The following is a 13,298-nucleotide window of genomic DNA, read 5'->3' on the forward strand; positions in this document are numbered from 1 at the left end:
TTAACTGTGGTGTCTAACATCTAAATACTTTTGTTTTGTTCTTATTATGACAATGTTCTATTATGTATGTATACTTTTATAAAATACTTATACTTTTAAAGTATACTTTTAGTCAGAGTGTTTTAGTCCCATTATATTTATAGTTGTATATCTTGTATGGTTTGATATACTAGTTCACTATAAACAATGCTCTGATACCAATCTGTCACACCCCCAAACGAGAACGGCGGAAACGTCTGGGGGCGGATGGAGTGACTTCATGTACAATATCATAACAATCGAATAGTAATGAAACATAGCAACACAAACATTCATACATTTAGTTTTCAAGTATTACATTGTTTACAAACACAGTTGTTCCAAAAGTTAAATACAAATAACTGAAAAGTAGGAAAACATGAGACGACGACGCCGACCCTCAAGAAGGGAGTGAGTACCTGTCTATCGGTTTCCTGAGAATACAAGTGATTTTGAAAAGTGTCAACAATTAAGTTGGTGAGTTCATAAGCATTTTTGCATGTAAAAGGTTTGTAACCGTTTCGCGAAAGATGTTTCGTATATTTCCAGAACATCCGATATTTTCTTTAATATGAACTGAAATTGAAAGTAATTCCTTTGTATATTTTCCTTGTAAAGTACTAATGTATATTTTCTGAAAAATGCAGTATTTTCTTAAAGGTGAACTATGATCTTAAACCCTAAGACCACGATGGAAGTGAATATCGTACAGAAAATAGTATATAGTTTCATTTCTTTCAATAAAACTAATGAATTGTAAGCTTCCCGTAAACCAAATAGTATCGCTAATCCCTATGTGAGTTCTTATAACCACACTTGATATGACTGATATGCCTGAACGACGTTCTTCAGGCGTCTGAGTTGGTAGACTTTTGTCACCCTAGACTTGCCAGTCTGTAGCGAACAACTAAGGTGTGGGGTTGTCAATCTCGTATAGATCTATACACAACGGTCTCGCTCTCCCTCCAGGAGATTTTGGTTATAACACATGACTTAAGGTGTACGCTAGGTAGGTACGGTGAAGGAATGTCTCACAAGAGCATTAACAGATTTACGTGAACTATGACTCCCTTTTACTTGCAAAATAAGATAATTATGCCTTTAAATAATTATGTGTACCTTTGAAAAGTATGGTGTGTGACCTCCAAACTATACCAGTTATAGTTTATTATGTTTTTTGTCAAGCCAATTTATATAATCATATATATAAATACATATAAGTTAACATGTCTAAATGTTTTAAAAGAATATATCATATAAACTTACATCTAACACAAGTATAAGAACTTTTAGTATGATAAAGACAATTTCTAGTTTTTGATTTTTCTGTCCATGTTTTTAGATCCATAAACTCTGAGAGTTTAGACAATGAGTCTACTTTGTTCATAAGTTTTATTATAATTTTTAGTGGTCTCAAACCAGTGTGAAAATGTTCATCTTCACAGACTGGTCCGAAATCATTTATGAAATGATAGACAGTTTTGTAAAAATCGCCATAAATTGTAGAAAAATTGTATGAACGTGTGTGATTAGTCCTTAGAAAGGTATAAATCTGAACTATTTGCATATTGAACAGTTTGGAAAAGTATTAAGTTTAAGATGGTCAAAACAGTCCGTGAATAGACCATAACTTTTCTGTTGAAAGCTGATGTTTAAGTTTAGATTATGTTTTGGTGTTGTAACTTGTATTACCCCCCTAAAACTTGAATAAAACATGAAAATGTAGGGGTATGAACTCACCTTGATGATTTCGTGAGTTGTAGGAAGGAAATGAAGAAGATCTCGAGTCTAGCCTTGCACAAGCTTGAAGAGGTTCTCGAAATAGCAAGTGCTCTAGGGATCTATCACACGAAAGTGTGTGTAAACATGGAGTTTTTAACATAAAGATGTTTAGAAAATACAAGAGGAACACGAAATGCTTGCCACTTTACTAGGATTTTTCTTGAAGTAAAACCCCCTTGAAGATGCACACGTTTTTGGAGAGGATAGATGAGAGAAATTGGAGAGTAAAATGAGTGGAAGTGTTTTTGGTGTGTGTGTGGGTTTGATTTCGTGTTTAATAGAGAAAAGGGATGACAAGATATTTGCTTGGAAGTATGGGGGATAATACATGTTTATTTGGGGGATATTACATAGGTTACTGCGATTATATTGGAAATGGTGGAGAAATCAACTCATAAAGTCAACTCTTTTTGTCTTATTCACTTCCTAGACCGCAAACCTCCTTAAAACACTTTAGTATGACCGAATTCACAAGTGATTTCGGTCCTAGGCATGGCTTGAATAAGTGTATGCAGTCCTAGGTCTTATTCCATGGGGATTTCGGCCTTAGTGGGTATTTAAAGTGTGTTTTCAGTCTAACCATGATCCATTAAAGTAGTTTTCGGTCATGAAGAATCTTAAGCAATTGGGTTTTCGGTTCTATAGGCTACTTAAAAGAGGATTTCAGTCTTTAGTTAATAGGTAACACAATTATGGTGGCCTAGAATTTCAAGTGTTCAAGGTTGTGGCACAACTACAAGTCCTTGTGTTATGACTATTTAATTCCTGTTTGATTTGCATTGATCATTTAAAGATCATTTAAATATGAATTCTCCAAGTGAATATTATCTGTAATTGTACAAATGGTGACCTCTTGGCTTTCAAAGTTTTATTATAACAGGGTTATGTTGTGAATTCACTTGCACATGGTTACAATCTAGACCTTGCGTGACCCAAATTTTTCGGGTTGTCACAGATAATACATGACTTGGACATAGTGCCATTTATGTATTATGATCTCCCAAATCAAGACTCGGACCAGATTGATCTAGCCATCTCTCCATACAACAAATTCTACACCAAGTTCGCTCCTCTCCACCTAGAAGATGATCCACAAATGATCATCAGAACTGAACGAGAACGCTTGAAGAATTTTTACTCCAAGAATGCACTTCCCCAAAAAGAAGTATGGTCTCGGAAAAGAATCACCAAGATCTCTGGGTTCAGTCTTAACCAAATTTGAATTGAACTGTGTGTTGTTCCGATACCACATCTTCCGAAACAAACAAACTCAAATCACCATCACAGACGTCGACTTCCCAGCAATCAATCCCAACGACATCCTGACGATAGCTGCACACTTTAGAAGCCACCAAAACGACAATCTTAGCATTGGAGCCTACCATGCCGCCTTGGGTTTCCTCAAAGACTATGTCGCTGAATTCTACAGATGCAACTTCGAATTAGCCCACTTGTTTGGAACCGAAAAATACTTAACAAAGATTGATTTCAAGCTGCCAGAAGCTGAGATATTGGCAGAGGGACCAATTGATGAACCCGTGTTAGGGTTTGTGTAAATGCAAAAGAAAACGAACAAGAAGGAATTCTTACGAGTCCTTGACAAGCATCTGGTTCCCACCAAATCCCTTCGGAAGTTTATCAATCTTGCATCAAAGTCATAAGCACCAGAGCATGTGATGGCAAAATTTATAAGTCAGTTTCAGTGGTATATCGAAGTCAGAGATTGGTTGTACCGGGCGTATGTGTTTATCAAGGAAGAATCAAACTAAGCTGACTGGATTGCTAAGTTCACTTAGGGGGAGATTGTTGGAACCTGAAAGTGAACCTCTAGCAATCTCTAACTCTTGAAGATCCGAAGTCAGTCTTGAGTCTAATATATGTTGTGGTATGCGATGGAGTCATAGTTCGAAGTGGAGCAAGTTCCGAGATGAAGAAATGATCTGAGATCAAGTGTCTGTTTATACATTAGTTATTCTTGTCTTTTTATTTGAAGTAACATTTCATAGGACCAAGTCTCTTTTGTTCATTTGGATAATCAGAATGTCAGAAGTAGTGTGATTATCCAGTCCTTTGTATGTTTATCGGTTTGTACGTTGTTCCTCCTTGACTATTTAAGGAGTGATTTAATGACAAGAATATTACGGATTGTTCTTCCAAAGATAGCTATACTTACATTTACTCCACTTTCACTTTTCTCTCAAATCAAACTCTTTCTAAACATTCTACTTGTTCATTTATTGTCTTTACTTTGATTATTCTCATAGCTCTTCATTTGTGACTTGAGTACTTTGTTGAATTCACTCTTCAGCCTTGACTGGTATTACCAGAGTTGAATGGAACATCTTATTAAAAGCAAACATTGATATTAAGCATTAACTCAAGGTTTGAGTTTTCAAACCTTGTCCCTGCGCATCATATATTTGTTCTCACATAACTACTTCGGCGCAGGCTGCGACTACACCGGGACCGGTCTCTGATCTCTCTTATGGAGTTCCATCTCAATCTCACGCCGCCTGGCCGCCTCCTGCAATTCCAATAATGAACCATAACGTTGAGTGGATACAAACTGCATGATGTCCGTCTTGAGCATGCTCAAGTAATGGGTCATCCGAGCTTGCTCAGAAGCAGCAAACACAGGACAAAACATGGCCCTCTCCGTGAACATCTTGGTGATCTCCATCACCGACTCCATCCCCTGTCTCAAATCCAAGTACTCCTGATCCAACCTCTCACGTTCCACCAACGGAACATATCTAGAACAAAACATCTCCGAGAACTGCTCCCAAGTCACTACAGTCCTCTGCTCAGGAGAATACGAGCTGGTAACAAGTCTCCACCAATCCTTCGCTCCGGGCCTCAGAAGTCACTGCAGTCCTCTGCTCAGGAGAATATGAGCTGGTAACAAGTCTCCACCAATCCTTCGCTCTGGTAACAAGTCTCCACCAAGGTTCAGAGCACACTTGAGCTTCTTGTCAGCTGGGCAAGAGCAAGTGATGAAGTACCCCTCAATGTCAGACAGCCACCTCGTGGCTATGATCGGATCCTGAACTCCGTCGAATGTCGGGGGCATCATATTGTCAAAGTCATAATACTGGAAGACCCTCCCAACACCAACTCCAGCAGCGACAATGGTTGCAGTGGCTGCAGCAGCAAAAGCCTCAGAGAGGGCAATGTATCGCTCATCAAAGTACTCCACCATGCGGTCTTAATAGACCCAAACATCTCTGGCAACTGTGCCCGAAAGTGAGCAACAACCTCCTGAAGGATCTCCCTAATCCAGTCCTCAAACACAGTTGGCCCATTCTGGCCACCTGTCCCTGATCCTGATCCGGATCCTACCTCGAAACGTCGCGTCATCACCATACTGAAAATAAACCAGGGATATATTAGATAACACGCAAATCATACCCATGGAACCAACTCCTAACAAATCCCTAGGGGTTGTGACTTCCCTGCTACGCGTACGGGTCATGTGCTTCTAGTAGTACGTGCCCATACTACCTTCCACACCTACCCGTATTTGTCTAAGAGGATCATCACAACAACCCTAACAATACACACTAGTATACACATACACTCATTCCTCACTTCCTAGAGGAAGGCTAAACATTACGAAACTGGCCGACTAACCCCATACAACACATCCATGAAACTTTCACCAACCCTGCAACACTCGTGTATGCTAATCATACATAACAATGGATCCTATAGACAGTCGAATACCTGATTCAACCCTAAGCCCTTCATCAAACAAGAACAGGAAATAAGGCCAAACCAAACATTCTCAGGCTATATGTATAACTATGATGCATACACTAAGCAACTACAGTAATGATGTCAATTTCATATAAGGAAAAACCCTAGGCTATCAGGCATCATATAATCAGGCGATTCTATCATTAAATTCCTGAATATTCCTAGCCTATCACTAGCATGCTGTTTTAACATATCACAAGATGAAATAACAGTGTGGTAATTTGGGGTCAACTTACTGGCTCCGACTGACCGCACATCATGTCCTCTTGGATTATTTTGAAAAAAAATTGGAAATTATTTAAAAAAAAATCTTTTTCCTTAGTTTGAGACTGGGTTCACACGAGTGTTCCTCCAATTCACTCAAACCAAGGCTCTGATACCAACTTGTAACATCCATAAAAAAATCATGTTAAATTTAAACCTTTTAAATACAACCCCAAAACCATAAAGTGTTTACAAAATAGTTTTCAAACGGTCACGCCTTCGCCTTCCCGCGGTCATCTGAAGTACCTGAAACATAACCCAAAATTGTAAGCCAACGCTTAGTGAATTCCCCCAAAGTACCAACACATAAACAATAACATATACAATAACAACATGTAATGGGTCCACAACTAAAAGACTGGATTACCCCTGAGCCCACAACATAATTTTGGCATGCCCTCGGGCCCATAGCTTATGTCTGGCTTGCTCCCCGACTAGATCAGTTATCGGACTGAAATACCATCAAGCCCTCAGTACGATTCTGGTATACCGCCCGGTCCTTAGCTCGTATCTGGAATTCTCATGAGCCATTAATATGAGTCTGGCATGCCCTACCAGACCCTCATCTCATATATGGAATGCTCCAGGGTTTGTTGGCTACCACATAGAGATCAATACAACCTCAACCCAACACAATATGTAGATATATACCAGATAATAAACATATACAGATAATCATGCAATCAGAATCACAGGTAGCCCTACAGATCTACCAGACTAGCATATCAATAACTAGGATAATCATGCATATCTATTCCATACTCAACATATCAGTGAATATCAAACCAATGGGCCGACCATGGTGCCTTCGACCCGCAAGTACAGTGAGGAAAACTCACCTCGCACACCGGACAAAAGCTGATAAGGTCTCGACTCCGAATCTCAGCTCCAACCGCCTCTTATTCCAACCAAATGACCAATCTCAATCAAAATCCCAAAATACCAAAAATATCCTTAAGGTCAAACTGGTCAGACCAACAAAGCCAACTGAGTCAACCCAGTTGAGTCAACCCAACCGAGTCAACTATGCCAAATTGATTCAAAGTGAGTACGTGGGGCGTACACCGAAAGTATGCTGGGCGTAGTCGAGTCCTCGCATGTTGACCACCATCAGGTTGGTTGATCTCGTATGCAGGGCGTACTCCGAGTATGCGGCGCGTACTCCCAGGAACTTCAAAACTCATTAAGTGCTTAATGACTTTAACACTCATGTTCATATTTCATATCCATAGCTAAAATACACTCAAGAGTCATAAAGTTTACAACTTTATGACTTTTCATGCCCATTAAGTGCTTAACTCAACTTCTTAATCCATTAAGACATTCTACAAGATGCATGGAGCAAAACCAACCATTTGAATCCCATTTTTATGACTTAGGACCCTCCCAAGGGTTTGAAAGGACAACTTAATGGGTCAAGAACATGCTTTGTTCATGAAACACCACATTTGGGACAAAAAAATGTAAAACTAACGCAAAACAAGATCTACAAGAAGCTACACCAAGTTCAAAACTTGATACCTCAAAATGGTGCCAAAAGGTGGTGTGATCCTGGATCTAGAGAGCTTTACTCCTTAAAGGCAGTCTCCTCTTCCTTCCTTCTTCTTCAAGAGAACCAAAACACACATACAAGCTTAGAAATGTCTCCTCAAGTTGATACTAGGGTTGTAAACACATATGACAGGGTTGGAGGCAGTTGAGGTGAAGGAAATGAAGCTATAAGAGTGCTTAAACAAGAGCCAAACCCTAAAGACCAGGGTTTCCTCATCTGGAAAGTACGCCCCATGTACGCTGATGTACGCCCAGTGTACTAGGGTGTGCCCTAGTATGCTCAGCGTACACATGTATGCACGACGTACTCCCAAAGGACAATATTACGAAAATGCCATTAAGGCCCTTTTGCATACATTTATTGAACTTTGGGACCAAAGTGAAATATAAATGAACTAAAGGGGGTAAAATTAGAAGTACCTTACATCGGGATGTTATAGAGTAGGGAATGATCTAGACTGCGGGTACCGGAGGGCACACAACACCACACCATTTAAGGCGTCATCCGTGATTTACACCTCCGCCGTAAAGTCATCCCTGAATTATTTCTTCCATTTCTTTATCTTTTTGAGAGAGTTAATTGTCTCTCTCCTTTCTCATACCCCCGCCCTCTTCTCCATTGTACATCATGTTACATATATGTATACATTGATTTTGAATGAGTGAAACATGTGTACACCATGGTTTGAAATAATGAATGAAGGAGAAAACTACATGGCACTGACATGGCACAAAATGGTGTAAAGTGAATGGACAATATAACACATGGACTTAGTGTCTGATGTGTGAAACTTGAATTTTAGGTGGTGTGATCTCTTGTCGGCGACTCTCATTAACGTTACCTAAATTCCTGATTTCTTTCACTCTCTTCTCTCTGCAATTAAGGGGTCTAAGATGTTCGAGCCAGTGTTTGGATCAACACAAAGGTGTTGGGTTTTATTTTAGAAATAGTTTCATAAACTTGAAAAATATGGCAATGAAAGACTTAAAATTTTGAACATAACATAACATTTTATACCTACCAAGGATCTTCTTGCAAGTTATAGAAAGATTTAAACACCAACCAAATAAATGATGGAGAAATAACAACCTTTGTAGTTCTTTGGGTCCTCTTGGGAGGCTTGGAAGTTGATGAAGAATGTGGAACCTTTGAGACACCAACAATGACTCAACTTGATGTGGATGCTAGTCCATAAACTCTTAAACCCTTAAGATTTAAGTTCATAGCCAATATGAACTTAAAGAGGGCATTAAAATGCAAGTATTCTCTTCATGCAAAAACAAGACTAAAGAGAGTGAGAGAGAGGGTCATAGTTTCAGCCATTCTTCAAAAGAATGACTAGCAAAAAATGCAAACCTCAAACCTTGTATTTATAGTAGTAACAATACCCTACCTTTTGAATAAACTATTCAAAAGACCATACTCTTATTTAAATAATCAAAGAGCCATTCTCCCATTTAAATAATCAAAAAGCCATACTCTTATTTAAATATTCAAAGAGCCATTCTCTTATTTAAATAATCAAAAAGCTATACTCTTCCTTTTTTACTCTTATTTTTATAAATAATAAAAGGAAGAAGGAAAAAGCTTTATATTTTATAAAACAAGTTTATAAAATATAAACTTAAACTTTTTGGTAAAAGACAAAAGAATTTGTCTAGTCCAAAATGTTGTGCATGACTTATTAATTCATACCATATGAATTATATATAATGTTACTTGCTAATGAAAATTATTATTTCCTAGAAATATATAATTTCCAATTTAATTATAAGAGTTTTATTGAATATTTATTAAAATCAATTTCTAATAAATAATCAATTATATCAAGTTGTTAGTGTGACCCATTAGTATCATATGTTAATTAGCAATATCACTTTAATATGATTCTTGAGCATACTAGACCTTTCAATCTCCCACTTGCGCAAGACTCATATTAGACCGATATAGATATTGGTGAACGTCTAACAATATTTCACTGCCCCCATCAACATACGACTTTGTGCCATTCTATCAAAGCCCAATTCCCAAAAAGCTCAAATCTACAATTGGTGTATAAGGTAAGTTTATCAGTTATCCCTTTGCTACAGACATCATGTTGAACATGAGATACGGATCGCGATCAATCTCATTAGTTGTTCAACTTTTGGTAAGGCGCCTTAGATGTCTAACTCTCAACACATAAAAGGAAAAAATCCCTTCTTTACTACATAAGCCTCTTGCATAGTTCACACCATACCTGAAAATGGATTTTATAACTGTCGGGTAAAAGAATAGCATTTGACCATATCAAAGCATAATACTCCCTACACTTAAGTCTCACTATGTATCTTAGGTGTTAAGGATACAAAGATAGTACCTTTCAATCAAGTATCATTCATGATAGCGATCCATGAGATGATATTGATGTGGGTTAGTTCAATACTAGTTCTCTGACAAGTATCTATGAAACTTGGTTACAACCACTTGCCTACTTTCATCTAATGAGATTCAACCAATCCAATTCATATTAGTCTTACTTTATAATTGCTCCCACAATTATAACCAACTATGAACTTTTAGAATAATAACATTATTCATGGATTAAACATGTTAATATAGAACACAACAAGTATTAATGTGATGACTATATCCCAATATATCATAACATTGTCTAATAGTTGTTGTTATAATGTTCCAATATCCAAATACTAAATCCAAATCAAAATCCCATTTCTAGAATAATAAAGTCTTATAGTTGAAGTGTGACCATTCATACTTAGCTCAAAAGAATGACTTTATCAATGGATTTGAAAAAATTTAATTTGTGTGAATTATGTAAATACTATCATCTCCATACTTAACTTTACTATAAGTATAGTTAAATATTTTGGAGAATATGATTGGTGTTCTTTCGTGACATAGAGTCTCTTAGCTTGATTAAGTATACTCTCGAAGTCACAAGGATTTATATGTGATCCTTGAATGGCAGAAATCAACATAGTTTTTCAATGATCCCATTCATCCAATCATATTTGAATTCAACTTCTAAAGTAGTGTATTCTTATTTTATAGCAGATTGTGTCATTATGTTTTGTTTGGACCTCATTCCAACAAGACTTACCCTTCATTCCGTAATGAAGTCAAAATCCAATTATAATTCATAATTATTTAAATCTGTTTAGAAATTAACATCTTGTGTAGCTCTTTCCATAAAGATCCTTTCTAAACTGAATGTCTCATATACATTCTCTTAGTTCTTCTAAAGTACTCTTATAATGCTCTCTTTGTAACGCCCCGATTCTCGAATAACAATATATGGTTATAAACTCTCATGAATTCAAGGTCTACTCGACGAGTTGGTTGCCTGACTCGTCGAGTAGCAGCGGGTTTGGACCACGTGTTAAGTGACCAACTCGCTAAGTCGGAAGAGTGACTCGACGAGTTGGAGCTGGAAGGTAAAACCCTAATTTCCGGGGTTTGGCACCCTATTTAAAGAGTCATAAGCCACCTTCAGCCTCTTTACAGTCCCTTGAGAGCTTAGCAAACCCTAATACGTGTGTGTGTGTGCCCCATTGTGTATTTCAAGCTTTGGAAGAGGATTCTTGGTGAGAAGAGCTTGGGGGAAACATGTGGATTGAAGCAAGGAATTCGTGGGGATCAAGATCTACTTCAGTTGGCATCTTTTGGGAAGGTATTAAGCTGTTAACCCAACTCCATTTCATTCTAGATCTCTTTGGATGAAATTAGGGCTTCTTGGTTTGGTTATGAAGCTATTTGTGGGTATGGAGTCTTAGAGCCTTGCATGCACGTAAAGTTTGCAACTTTACGTGATAATCATGCCTTGGGAAGTCGGATCTGCAGTATGGAGTCTTAGCATGGCTTAAAAAGCATCTGTATGGATGAAGGACTGAAGGGACTCGGCGAGTCGCATGGTAGACTCGGAGAGTCATATGAAGATGGTCATGAACTCGACGGGTTGGATGAACAACTCGGCGAGTCCAATGAAGATTGCCTTGGACTCGGCGAGTGACATGGTGACTCGGCGAGTTGGCAGGTTATGCAAGGAACTCGGCGAGTAGCTGAAGATACTAGGCGAGTTGAGGTCAACATGGACTGTTGACCTTGATAGTTGACTTTGACTTTGACCAAGGGTTGACCGTTTTGACTTTTGAGGATAATTGGTAAGCGGGTATTTATGATTGGATCATTGATGGTTATAGGTGTTGGAGTTTGGGGCAGTGTTTCGGGAGTGTGTTTTTGTGGTTCAGTCCGACATTGCAAGGTGAGTTATCCTCACTATATCAATAGGGTCTAAGGCACCAATGCCGGCCCTTTATGGTTTGTATTTGGATTATTGCATGATATGCTTACTGATTTACATCCTGGTAGTTAGGATGGTGATATGCTATGTTAGTGACAGGTTAGGTCGATATCCTGGTTATAGGATTGTTGATATGTTTATTGATTTGTTAGATCGGCGTCCTGGTAACTAGGACGGTATTATGTTTAGTGACCTGGTTAGGGTCGGTATCCTGGTATATAGGATGATGCTATGATAGTGACCGGTTAGGTCGGTATCCTGATTAGGATGTTGCTATATTATATGATCTGCTAGATTGGTTTGTCTGTCTATGGACTGTTATGTGATTACCTGTTATATGTGCACGTGGTTATTTGCTTGTTGTGTGGGTTGAGGCGGTCCAACTTTGTACTGAAGGCCAACATACCCTACGAGCGGTCCGGATAGACTGTAGGCCCGTATGGCGGTCCAGTCATACCGAAGGCTCGGGATAAATCCAGATGGACTGTAGGCCCGGTGCGGGCAGTCCAGTCATACTGTAGACTCAGAGAGTGGACCGGGTGAACTGAAGGTCGGTGCGGGCGGACCAGTCACACTGTATACTCGAGATGCATGGCTGTTCTGTAATTATTGATATGATATGAATATGGTTATATGAGGTTGGTATTTTGGGGGTAACTCACTAAGCTTTAGGGCTTACAGTTTCAGTTTATTGTTTCAGGTTCGGCGGATGTCCGCGGGTAGGCGAAGGCGTGACCGTACACTTCCACGACTTACGATTATGATTTCTCGGGACTCTGATGTATAAACTATTTTGAAAACAAATTGTAATAATCTAATGGTTTCAAATGAATCCAAAAGTTTTAAATTGGCTCGAAAATTTGGGATGTTACAAGTTGGTATCAGAGCCTTGGTTTGAGTGAATTGGAGGAACACTCGTGTGAATCCAGTCTCAAATCAAGAAAAGATTTTCAAAATGATTTTTAATGGTTTTCAAAATAAGTAAAAGAGGATGCGAAGTGTACGATCAGCCGGAGCCAGTAAGTAGACCCCAAAATACCATACGGTTATTTGATATTGTGATATGTTAGAACAACATGCTAGTACTAGGCTAGGGATCTTCAGGAATTGCATGATAGAATTGCCTGATTACATGGCCTAGGGTTTTCCTTATATGAGATTGACATCATTACTGTAGTTACTTGTGTATGCATCACAACTGGATATAATTAAGATCTTATAGCCTGAGAATGTTTGACCTGGCCTTATGTTCTGTTCTTATTGATTAGGGCTTAGGGTAGGATTGGATATTCGAAAGTCTATAGGGTCCAACGTTATGTATGGCTAGCATACACTAGTGTTGCAGGGGTTGATGGAAGTTTCATGGATGGGTGGGTAGTGAGAGGCTGGGAGGCCAGTGATGAGATATCTAGCATTCGTCTAGAATGAGGATTTATCGCTTGCTATGTATATGTATATTGTAGGGTGTTGTGGTGATACTTGAGACAAATATGGGTAGGTATGGAAGGTAGTATGGGCCCGTACTACTGAAAGCACAGGACCCATACACGTATCAAGGAAGTCACAACCCAGGGTTGGGTTGGAGTCGGTTCCCATGATTTTGGTATGGATTATTCGAGACGT

Source organism: Lactuca virosa, chromosome 5 (assembly GCF_052849685.1).
Source record: "Lactuca virosa cultivar CGN04683 chromosome 5, Lactuca_virosa_CGN04683_v6, whole genome shotgun sequence".
NCBI classification, from domain to species: Eukaryota; Viridiplantae; Streptophyta; class Magnoliopsida; order Asterales; family Asteraceae; genus Lactuca; species Lactuca virosa.